The sequence below is a fragment of the Furipterus horrens genome, unplaced genomic scaffold (assembly GCF_987537825.1).
Source record: "Furipterus horrens unplaced genomic scaffold, mFurHor1.1.pri manual_scaffold_4, whole genome shotgun sequence".
Classification (NCBI taxonomy): Eukaryota; Metazoa; Chordata; class Mammalia; order Chiroptera; family Furipteridae; genus Furipterus; species Furipterus horrens.
The window spans coordinates 81,825,315-81,837,303 of record NW_028327174.1 but is presented as its reverse complement, the minus strand read 5'-3'; the positions used below and the strand labels follow the sequence as shown (position 1 = coordinate 81,837,303).

The window sequence follows — 11,989 nt, the reverse complement described above, 5'->3', positions numbered from 1 at the left end:
TAAGAAGGACATTTTATGATAGTATACATGTCAATTCATGAGATATGTACAATAATAAGAAACATACATAAACTAAAAAAATAGCTCCCCGCACATATACATGAAGCAAAACTGAGAAAATGAAAGCAGAAATATCCAGATAAACAACAGAAATCTTTACTAACCCACTTTCAATAGCACATATAACAGAGAAGATGAGTAAGTTATAGAAAAATTGGCAATACTAAAGAAACAAACATAAAACACTTCACCCCAAAGCAAGACAAAACACTCTTCTCAAGAGTACGAACATTTGGAACATTTTCCATTAGATACCATATTTTAAGTAATAGATAAGCCTTAATACATTTAAAATAAAAAAAAATTAGAGAAGTATGTACTTCAAACAAATAAAATTAATTAGAAACAAAGAACAGAAGAAACATTGGAACATTCACAGAAGAGTTAAAATTCAACAACCAAAAGATCAAAAAATAATAGAATTTAAAAAATACTCTCAGGTGATTGAAAACAAACATATGACAAACCAAACCTCTGAGATACAGAAGTGTTGAGAGAGAAATTCATATTATTAAACATCTACATTTGAAAAAAATCATGTCAAGTCTATAAACTTTTATCTTTTATCTTAAGAAACTAAATTCAAAACAGAGAAAGAAGAAAATATTTTTAAAAGTAAGACATAAATAAATATGAGAGATATTAGAAGAGCAATTAAACAAATTAAAAAAAAACCCATAAAAATTTAGAAGGAGTAAAATCTTTTTGTATATGACATGATCTTGAACATAGAAAATCCTTGCAAATCCAATAACTATTAGAACTAATAAGTTCAGAAAGCTGTCGGTATATGAGTATGCAAAAACCAATCATATTTCTATACACTATCAATAAATAATCTAAAAATAAAATTAAGAAATCAATCCCTTTTACAATAGCATAAACATAAAATGTTTACAAATAAATTAAGCAAAAAAGAAAAAAATTTTCACACTGGAAACAGTGAAATATTACTGAAGATATTAAATACTACTTAAATATAATAAAAGATATTAAATGTTCATTATTCAGAAGATAATATTCTTAAGATGGCAATAGTCCTGAAATTCAACTATAGATTTGAGACAATGCCTATCAAATTTTATATGATTTATTTTTTTAGAATTGACAATATGATTCTGAATTTTATGTCAAAATCCAAAGGACAAAGAATAGTGGAACATTCCTGAGAACAGAGAACAATTTTGGGGGACTCACATCTACCGATTTTAAAATTTACTCTAAAAATACAGTACTATAAAGAACAAGTGACAATAAAGAAGATAATTTTTACTTCACCATAATGAAAAACATTTTGCTTTAAATTAGAAAATAAAGAAAATGAAACACAGCCTAGTTAATGGTAGAAAACATTTGCAAATAATATATATGACAAAGAACTTGTAGCCAAAATAAATAAATTTTACAACTCAGCCATAACAATACAAATAACCCCAAAAAAGTGGGCAAACATATAGACATTTTTCCAAAGAAGATAAAAGAATGGCAAGTAAGTACATACAAATATAATTAAACATCATTAGCGAATAGAGTAATGTAAACCGTCACCACAATGAGATATTGCTTCACATCCAAATAGGAAGTCTGTCATAAAAAACACACATAGTGATAAGTATTGAAAATCATATGGAGAATTTAGAACTTCATTCATTGTTGATGGGAATGGGAAATGGTGCAGTCACTTATATGTACAAGATTAATGAAAACATGCATCCATGAAAAAACGTATTCACAAATATTCATAGCAGCATTATTTATAATAGTCTAAAATTTGAAACAACCCAAAGTTTATCACTGGTAAATGGATAAATAAGGTGTATCCACACAATGGAATGTTACTCAGCAGTAAACATAAATAAAATAGTGACCTATGCTACAGCATGGATAAAAATTGAAAATATTGTTCTAAGTGAAAGAAACAAGTCACAAAAAGCCATATATTGCATAATTCCATTTATACAAAACATCCAGAATCAACAAATCTATAGAGACAGTTATTGTCTGTGGTTAGGTGGTAGAGAGGGGAGGATTGGGGACACATTGGGAATGACTGCTAATAGGTACAGAGTTTCTTTTTTGGAGTAACACAAATGTTCTAAATTGAATGTAATGATGCTTGTACATCTTTGTGAATGTACAAAAAATGAAACTGTACATTTAAAATGAGTGAGTTTTATGTTATGCAAATTATATTTCATTAAAACTATTTAAAAACTGATATACCACTTCACTCTAATTAATATTATTAAAATGATAAATGTCTGACAAGATCAAGTGTTAGGATATGAAGCAGTTGGAGCTCTGATATATTTTGTTGGAATCCTAAAATTCTACAGAAACTTTTGCACACTGTTTAGTATTTTCACATGAGTTAAACACTCAACTACCATAGAAAATGGGTGATTACAGTTTCTATAAATTCAACCAAGAGAAACAAAAATATATATTCATACAAGAGTGGTAAGCTAATGTTTATAGCAACTTTATTTATTACCTGTAGATTTAGAATAAACACAAATGTCTATCAAAAAGTCAATATATAAGCTAATGTATTATGCAAAAATTACTGTGACAAATTATTGTGCTATAACAAAATGTCACAAAGTTAGGGTGCTTTGGTAAGTGGCGTTGTCGGGGTCACATGTTTGCACTAACCAAAGCCTGGCACCATTGGCATCACAAAGTGAACACAACACAGCAGCAATACACCACCTGCTCTGCTCTGGCTACCTCAACCTCCTTACCAGTGCTGGTCAAGTCTGAAAGTCATGCTATTGAGGAAATTCCTGATCTTCCTTTGCTGGTTGAAGATGAAATGGAAGGTTACAAGAAGACCAAGTAGGCTGTGTTACTTCTTCAAGAATTTAAGGCCTGGAATGATAGGGAAAAGGTCTATGCCTCTTAGCAAAAGAGAGCTGGTGATGGCAAAATAAAAAACCATCTTTGAATACAATGCAGGGGGCATTGTGTCACCTATTATGAGGACAACAGTATTAGCAAAGACTTCAGAAATACCCCTCGGATTACTCTGCTTAGTATAAGCAGACTAAACATTTCGAAACGCTCCTGGTGGATAGATGGGCTATTTCTGCACTTGACTTGAAAGTGCTTTTCACAAGTTAGGTAATCTATTGGTATGGCACTTGCTGGAAAGCTGCCTCCCTCAAGAGTAACTACAACCTTCTCAAGCATGAGATGCTCAGTATAGACCTTAGCAAAATCTTGAAAGCCTCAGAGATCCAAAGAGCCCGTTCTCGGCTTTGAAAGCCAGCACTGTTTCAGTGCTGCATCTCTCTGACTTTTCTTTCATAGTCACATACTTCTGTACATTTTTGGAGTTTTACAATAAGTATTTCAAGTTTAATAAATAAGTAAAATAGATTTTTTAATCCAAAATATCCATTTCAAAGAAAATATTTTCTTATGATTAGAATCTGAGATGCATGCATTTATATATGTATTCATTTTATAATGTTGCATAGAGAAATTAGAAACAGCCAACTATCCAAACACAGGAGTAGAATTAGATTGTTTGGATATAACCATGCATTGCTATCAGTTATTGAAATGTTTTTATGCTAATAGCAGTTCATAACACAGGAAAATGTAATATAAATTAAAATAGCAGCATATTTATTGATATAATTTTTAAACACATATATTTCTAAACCAGAAAAAGATACAAAATTGACAGCCATATTTCTTCAACTATTAATGACATTTATTGTTTATGTCTTTCTATATTTTATAAATCAAATAAAAATGTGTTTTGTCTTTATGCAAAAAAACAAAAAGTATATGCTTGGTACACAACAGATATTAAATAAATCATGATTAAATGAAAATAAAATTAAGCAAAATGTTTAAAGTAGTGTATAATAATATGACCGGCTCTGTTTAGGCTTGCAATAATGAATAGAGTTAAGTTGCTTCATATCTGTGCATTAAATTACACTATGTAAAACTGTCAGTTTTATAGGTACAAAATAGTCAAGTATTAGACATTTCCTATTTCTGCCTAATACATTGAAAATAATATTTTAATAGATAAGTTATGGAGATAAATATGCATATGGAACACTTAACACAAGAAAGTATCCATTTGTCTCAAAGCAGTCATAGTTAAATTTTCATGTAAGAAGAATTAAAATGACTTTACTAGAGATATTTCCCTTGTTGATCAATTTTTTTCAATTTTTAGCGTAGACTCAGATTTCATTTTTCTATAGCAACAATATAGGAGGTGATAATATCTGCAGTGCAGCTCACAAAAGCCTATTTAACCACAATGTAACTGAAATATAGTAGTAATTTTTCCACATAAAATCGTGTTCATAATAATGTTGCTATGGAGAGTTGAATGTAGTTTATTTCTAATGGAAACATTAGGAAACATGGCTCCCATGGGACTAGAGCCCATCTTCTCTTTGTTCATTTCAGAATAGATAAAACTGCTTTAAACGGTGTGTGGCCCCACAAGAGCATCTTTTGCTTTAAGTATTCATGTCATGGGTGTGGCAATGCATATCATTACAGCTTTCAGCCTGTGGCCTGAGGAGATGAGAAGTAGGCCAGGCATCTGACATCCTGGGCTGTGTCCTGTTTCAGCCCCAAATTTGCTTAGTGCCTTTAGTCAGACCACTAAGGTGTTATGTGATCAAATGTCCATGTCTGAGAAAAATATATTGCCTAACAATGTATTCATTGTGGTTGTTAGTAAATATGATACAGTTAATTAAATATTATTTACATTATGTAAGTTTTTCTGTGGTTTTATAATAAAGACTCAGATTAGGCAACTGATTTAACTATGTGACTCTAAAGTGCAATTGCATACTATAAGTAAAAGCAACAAAAAAATGCTCCCTACATATGATTTTTTGTTGTTGGGTTCTGTGTGTGCTTGCTTATTTTGTGTGATTATTTAGAAGAGGGTATTGAGGACAAAGAAGGGCAGAATAACCGTGGGGAAGTACATGGAAACATAAATACACCCTACAGTGAAGGAGAATATACCATCTTATAAATAAGGAATAGATAGTTCTCTAGCGGCATATCAGAATACTGATTGTGATTGTCAGTAACTATGCAATGTAGTAGATAATTAAATTAACACTGGACATGAACTTTTTAAACTTCAGAAATTATATTTATTATATATATGTTATACATACATGGTATGTAATATATATTTACTGATTTAGTGTATCTATTTGCTTTATTTTTATAGTAAAGCAAAATAAAATAAAGAAAGTTTAACTGTAGTGACAGAACATGCTCAGTAGTATAAAAACTATACAAATTATTTAGCCATAAATTAGTCACACATTCATTAATGTAGCACTTGTACCACTGGCAAAAAAAATTCTAGTATTTAATTTTTAAGTTTTCTTTTCTCTTTATAGTGTAGTCATGAGCCAAATATGACAAAGAGAAGGAAAACTCTGACTCCAAAAAACCTCCGCTGCCTTGCAGCATACCTCTTCAGGGGAAAGGCTAAGGGAGTAAACCCTTACAGAAAATCCGGAGCCGGAGTCCCTAAGGCGGTTTGACGTTGTAGTCAACACCGGCAACTCCTGCGGCGCACCTGAAGCCAAGCTGTATTGACTCCATCTTTCCCTTGGACCCTTCAGCTGCGAAGAGAGGGGGGTCTGCTGCATGGGCAACAGCAGACCCTCCATATCACCCTGCCCAGGCTCTGTAGCTTCAGCTTCACTGGAGAGGACACTCCAGCGTCATCGCAAGATGTCGATTCAACATGGGAGGAGACAGATACCGTGTCACTCCCGAGTCGGACTGCACAGCCATTCTCGGCAGTGCAGATAGACTCTTAAGAAGCTACACCATCGTCTCTCAAGACAGACGGCTGCTGACAACGATATATATATACACACACACACATTTAATTTTTTCATCCATTTCTTTTCTAACTGCCTTATGTGGCACTTGTTTCTATTTAGATGGTTATTTTTGTTATCAAAAGACAGCATAGTATATTGGTTAAGAGTCTCTCTTTAACACTAGATTCCTTGGGTTAAATGCCAGCCCTGCCATTCCTACCTGTGGGACTTTGAGAAAGATGCTTTGTATCTCAGAGGACTGGGTTCTTCATTTGTACTATTGGAAATGGAATAGAATTGCTGACAGGATTAAATGAGTTTTGTACTTTGTACAGTTCTTGGAACATTTTGTTATTTTAATAAATGTCAACTATTATTATTATTTTTCATCTTCTGCTAAGTGCTCTCTGAATATTATCCCCAAGTTTGTTTCCACTGGTTTTGGGTGGGCATAATAATAATGTTAACAAAATAGCAGAAAGCAATGTTTATTGAATACTTATAATGTGTCATGCATTTTACTAAAGGCTTTAAACAAAATGTCCATTGATAGTCACAATAGCTTTGCAAAGTGGTTTGATTAAAAAAGAAAATCTTGTAAAGATAACATTGCTAAGAAAAAGGTGCTAAAATTTTATTAAATCTGTGCATAATACTTATTCCAGCAGATGTCTAAGTAATGTCTATTGGGTTCCCACTCTCATGTATTCTACATTTTAAGTGAGCCTCACCACACTCTGGATAATTCATTTATACTTTCCTTACCCTGTGACTGGACTATAAGATCCTATAATGCACTTTATATTTCACTGTATAGTATTTAAGCTATAAGTAATTTATGTAAGCAACTTCATGGCTCCAGATTTTGTCCAACTGCACTCTCCTTAAAACTTTCTGACATGTGGCAAGGAGAAGATTTTTAACTATATGATAGAATGGAAAATTAACAGAAAATTCAAAATAATTTAATTACTACAATTTAAGGGTGTAATATCAAATTAAAACTATGTGAGTGCATTGTTTAAGGGAGAGAACATTTTATACAAAGTTAAGGTTGAAACTTGGTTATAGTAAAGGATTATTCAGCCTACATAAGATGTGTATGTAGATGTTTGTAGTTTGTGTGAAGGTGAACTTATATAGGCACAAGCATTTTATTTCAGTGATGTTGGGCATGACATGTATTGTCTAGTTCATAGAGTTTACTTCTTTCTCCATTTGCCACGAACATATATGCAGCTTGACTAATTGCCACCTCTGTATTAGCTTGTTGATATTTTTGAGACTTTGAGTTCTAACCCACACATTTCATAAAGCATAATTACTTTCTTATCCATTTCTCTCCCCCTCCAATTCCAAGTAGGATGTGAACTATTTCAGACATTCAGTATTTTTAACCTCCAAGGTTTCTGACCTCAATATTTTTAGATATAAATAGGAAATCTGAAACACATAAATAAGACAGAGAATCTGAAAAGCCACCTCATTTTCTACTTGAATCAGCACCTTCAAGGAATTCGATGGCATGTGTCTTAATCAGGGATGTGAACATGTGTGTCTGTATGCGTAACAAAATGTGAGCATGTGAGTATTGACAAGACATTATTGTAACAAATATCTGCCAATTAGATATAGACTTATTTGAATTGTTTTTGAGACTAAGATATTCCTAGCTATTCCCTATTTGCCTTCATGGTGATTTAAACAATGTGGATATTAAAATCATGAAAAAATGATAAAATAAATTAATATTTAATCAGAAGGGTATACACCAGGAGCCATCATTTGTGTTGTAACATAAAGCTTTTCATAAAATCCTTAAAAATAATTCTAGATAAAATATTCCTGAAGGGATTTTCTAAAGGGCATGGGTGATAGGAGGATGTGCCAATTTAGAACAGAGACCCTGTAGTGTCCATGAAGATAATGATCAATCAGCTAAGAGGAAAAATTCTTTAAATTTCACTACCCTGAATTCCATGGCACTCAGAATTTAGAATTTTGCCTTAATCACTCATCATGTTTTATTTTAACATAATGCAAATCACTAGTTGTGTGGCTTTCATTTTTTATTTATTTATTGGTCATTTATTTGAAAATACATATTTCCTGCTATATTCCAGACACTCAAGAGAGAGGTATAAAACATATAGACACAATCTGTGGTAGACACTGTCAGTGCCTGGTCCATGATGATCAGATATCACTACTAGGCGCACGGTGTGACTCCCACTTGCCACTCTGCATCTGTGCTGAAAAGCATTTGTGCCAGAACTGCAGAGAGTCCAGCACCCTCTCCAGGCAGGCAGAAAGTGGTGAGAAATTAACATCTCTTTGGATCAGTCTTTACCAATGACTCTTTTGATTTAGTATATAAATACCTCAGCTCCTTTCCCTTCTGGTAGGATAATCGGGATTAGGGTTCTGCTGGCCACTCTCTAATAGTATTGCCTTTATCAACTCTTATTCCTTCCCTGTACTGCATTTATTTTCTTCTCCTCTATCGCTGTAATCTGAATTTCCCAAATAAACTGCTTTCACTTGAATCCTAATCTTAGGTCAACTCTTTGGAGGACCAAATTATGACACAGTACCTGCTGTCATGTAATTTATCTCCAGTACAGTATATTTTATAATAAGTTCAGGTGTCACCTGCATCAGAAAGTAATCTGTATGCTTGGGAAAGCACAGTATTCTAGACATCCTGAACCAAAATCTCTACTGGAGGAGGTTAGTAATTTTGACTTTTTACCTGCTCTCTGGTTAATTTCTATGCTCCTTGAAGTTTGGGAGCCATTGGCTTAATGTACAGCTCTGTGTTTGCAAGTCTTTTGGCCTTAACTTGAAGAGATACTGAGTCATAATGATGTAATAGACTTTTTTTCAAAATATTTAATACTCAAAGTATTAAAATATGTACAATTAAAGTAAAAATGTAAAGGAAATATTCACTTTTACTATTATATTGAAAACATCAAAAATGCATTTGAAAGTCACCACTATTTTCAAATTTAAAATTCTTTGGATTATCATATGAGCATGAAGGTTTAGGCAAAAATTACATATATTAAGAGTAAAGCCATACACAACAAATATTATTGTTATATTTGTGTTTTGATTAGAGTATTTTATGTTTTGACTGGAATTATTATTTAGCATTTATGGATTTTTTTATTCACCCTTTAATCATTCAAAAATATATATTTAATAACACAGATACCATGGTTCAGAACTAAAAAAGCAAGACAGGGTTCTTACTGTCAAACATAAAATATTTCCATGAAATCTAGGACATTTCTATGGAAATATAAACTTGAAAGACATTTCAAAAATAAGTACTGATCCTAAATAGCACATGAAAAGAAAAGCTATTATTAATGACTAACATTTATGGTTTCATGTTCTAAAAAAAAACAACAAAAAAACAAAACAAAAAAACCTTTTGTACACTTTTGTCCTTTCCCAGGAACTCTAGTTAGTTAGAGGGATATATTTACTTCCTGTTCACAAGAAAATATATACTGTGTAGAAAGATGTGAATTTTTCCACCTTGTATGTAGCTACAAAATTCTCCAAGTGGAAATATCTATTGTTGCATTTTGTTTTTTATCTTACACATAACAAAGGAACTTGGCTAATGCTATTGTTTTGAGTTATTTCAAAATAGATTATTCTAATCAATAAGATTTGAAAGCTTATTTATCTCTTAGGCTGGTTGGTCCTTGTCAATGTACAACTTATCAAGAGGTCAGGCCTAGATATATGTAAGACAAATACTCTCTTAAAATACAGAAACCACATTTGCATTTTAGGTTTAGACCTAGCAGTGAAACTTACTGTTATACTTACATCTCATAATATCGGAATTTTGGAATTTCAGTTCTGAAAAAATTTAAGAAATTCGTTAGTATTTAAAAGCATTATCTGAAACAAAACGAAAAAGAGTAACAGTGTTTTGTAGGATATGGTTATACATTTAACAGCCCATTTAAATAGGCTCAAATACTCATTTGAAACACTGAAACGCTGTCATTATCTGTATACTAAATTGTGTTCACCAACCAGAGTCAAGCCTTCCATCACCATTTTTCTCCACAGTTACCCTCCTCTATTTCTTCCCATCCCCTTTCTCTCTGGTAATCACCATACTGTTGTCTCTGTTTATGACTTTTTTTTCCCCTTAATTCCTGTATCTTTTTCACTCAGTCCCCAACCCCCATCCCCTCTGGCAACTATCAATCTTTTCTGTGTATCTATGAGTCTGTTTCTATTTTGTTTGTTACTTTATTTTGTTCATCAGATTCCATATATAAATGAAATCATATGGTTCTTGTCTTTTTATCTTTGGCTTATATCACTCAGCATAATGCTCTCTAGGTCCATCCATGCTGTTCCATAAGATAAGACTCTCTTCTCTTTTTTTTTTTGCAGCTGAGTAGTATTCCATTGTGTAAACATGCCACAGCTTTTTAATCTATTACCACAATAAATTCAATAATAAGTAAGTAAATAAATAAATAATTTTGTGCTATCAAATTAATGTTTCCAAAGGCTCACAAATAAACATTTAACAAATGTGATGATAGTCTGTTTTGTAAAGAAAAATTCTTACATATCTTCACAAGTCTTGACTGTCCAGTTTTAGCTTCATCTACTGATTAGTTTGATGAATCAATGCTACATAATAATATAAAATATATAATAAAACTATTATTTGACTTAAAAAAGAAATACTGTCATAACCACTTCTTTCTGTATAACCTTAATTTTTCTCTATTCTCAATTATGTATTCATGTGAGTTTTGCATTAGCAAGTCATTTCCCTGCCCCTCCTCAATCCCACCGTATCTTGACTGTATTTCCGTGTTCTAAAACTTGCATCTGACTGTTTGATAATTATTTCTCTTCCTGTTTTATTCTCTGATTTTTTTCTACTACCTCTGGTTTATATTGCCTTTTTTTCTGAAGTTAATATGCATGTTCCCAGAACTGTTCTCTTTCTTCTAATCACTTTATATAAGCAACACCATTTATCAATATTCAAAATGATGGTGAATTCTACTGGGTATAAAGAAAAGGACAATGTCAAAATAAATACCTGACACTGAAGTTGAAGATGAGGGGAAAAAAAATGTTGGCAGTTTTACCACTTTCAGCATCACCAGAGTTCAGGTCACCCTGTTATAGACAAATTGTGGGAAATGATTTTATTAATTAAGTTTATTATTTCCCTCTTTTGTATGCAATATATATTATGCATGCTGTAGAAGATTGAGAGTTAAGGGAGAAGGAATTGTTTGCACCGTTGAAATTTTACAGAGGTTAGATCTACACAGATATCAGAAGCTTATAGGTAAATTCTGAAAGAAAAGTAATCCACATTTTGATCAGGAAAAAACAAACTTACTGCAAGTTTATGAAGAAAGGAAAACTAAACCTTGAAGTGCCATAAAAGACAGATATATTTTAAAGTATTTAAAGTGAACTATCTCACACGAACAAATAATGCATGGATATACAGGTGCACTCTAGTGAGCTCTGTGGATGACAGTGTTCTCAAAACTGAAGTCTGTGTGGACTGGTAGAAGGACAGGCATAAAAGAAGAGGTCTATGATTTCTTCATGTCTTTTTCTTCTTATATCTTTGCCCATGTGGTTGAGATAGAGTTAGCAATAATCTTTACATACTCACTACTTTCAGTTTTTAAATTATTTAAGAGAGCTGCCCACATCTTGGTAAATATTAATATGATAGGTGAGTGGGTGGAACAGGGCTGAATGGCCCTGACGGCAGCATAGCAACAAGAGGAGAAGCATGAACTTCAGGGGAAGAGTATCAGGCACACATGGTCTACGTGCCTCTCTTCATAAGCACATTCTCTCTTCAGTGGTAACTTAGTGGTAGCAGGTTGTGTTTGGGGATGGAAGGCCAGCTTCTGATTTTAGTGAATCAAATATATCTTACTTAGCTTGCTCACCAAATCAACTAAAATGTCATAAAAATGATAAAAAGTTTGTATATATATATCCATAAGATCGAAAACATGGAAATGGGGACTTCCGGCCAAGATGGAGGCATAGACAGACAT

At 32.5% G+C, this 11,989-nt stretch overlaps 1 long non-coding RNA gene across 1 annotated transcript; it reads right to left on the bottom strand.

Annotated features, from left to right (window-relative positions):
* Positions 1–2,558: 2,558 nt before the first annotated feature.
* Positions 2,559–11,067, bottom strand: LOC150012297 (uncharacterized). The gene is made up of 3 exons (XR_016510737.1): positions 10,999–11,067; positions 9,750–9,782; positions 2,559–2,931 (listed from the first exon to the last, which is right to left on the bottom strand). It is a non-coding gene; the product is annotated as an uncharacterized LOC150012297 (long non-coding RNA).
* Between the last annotated feature and the right edge of the window lie 922 nt (positions 11,068–11,989).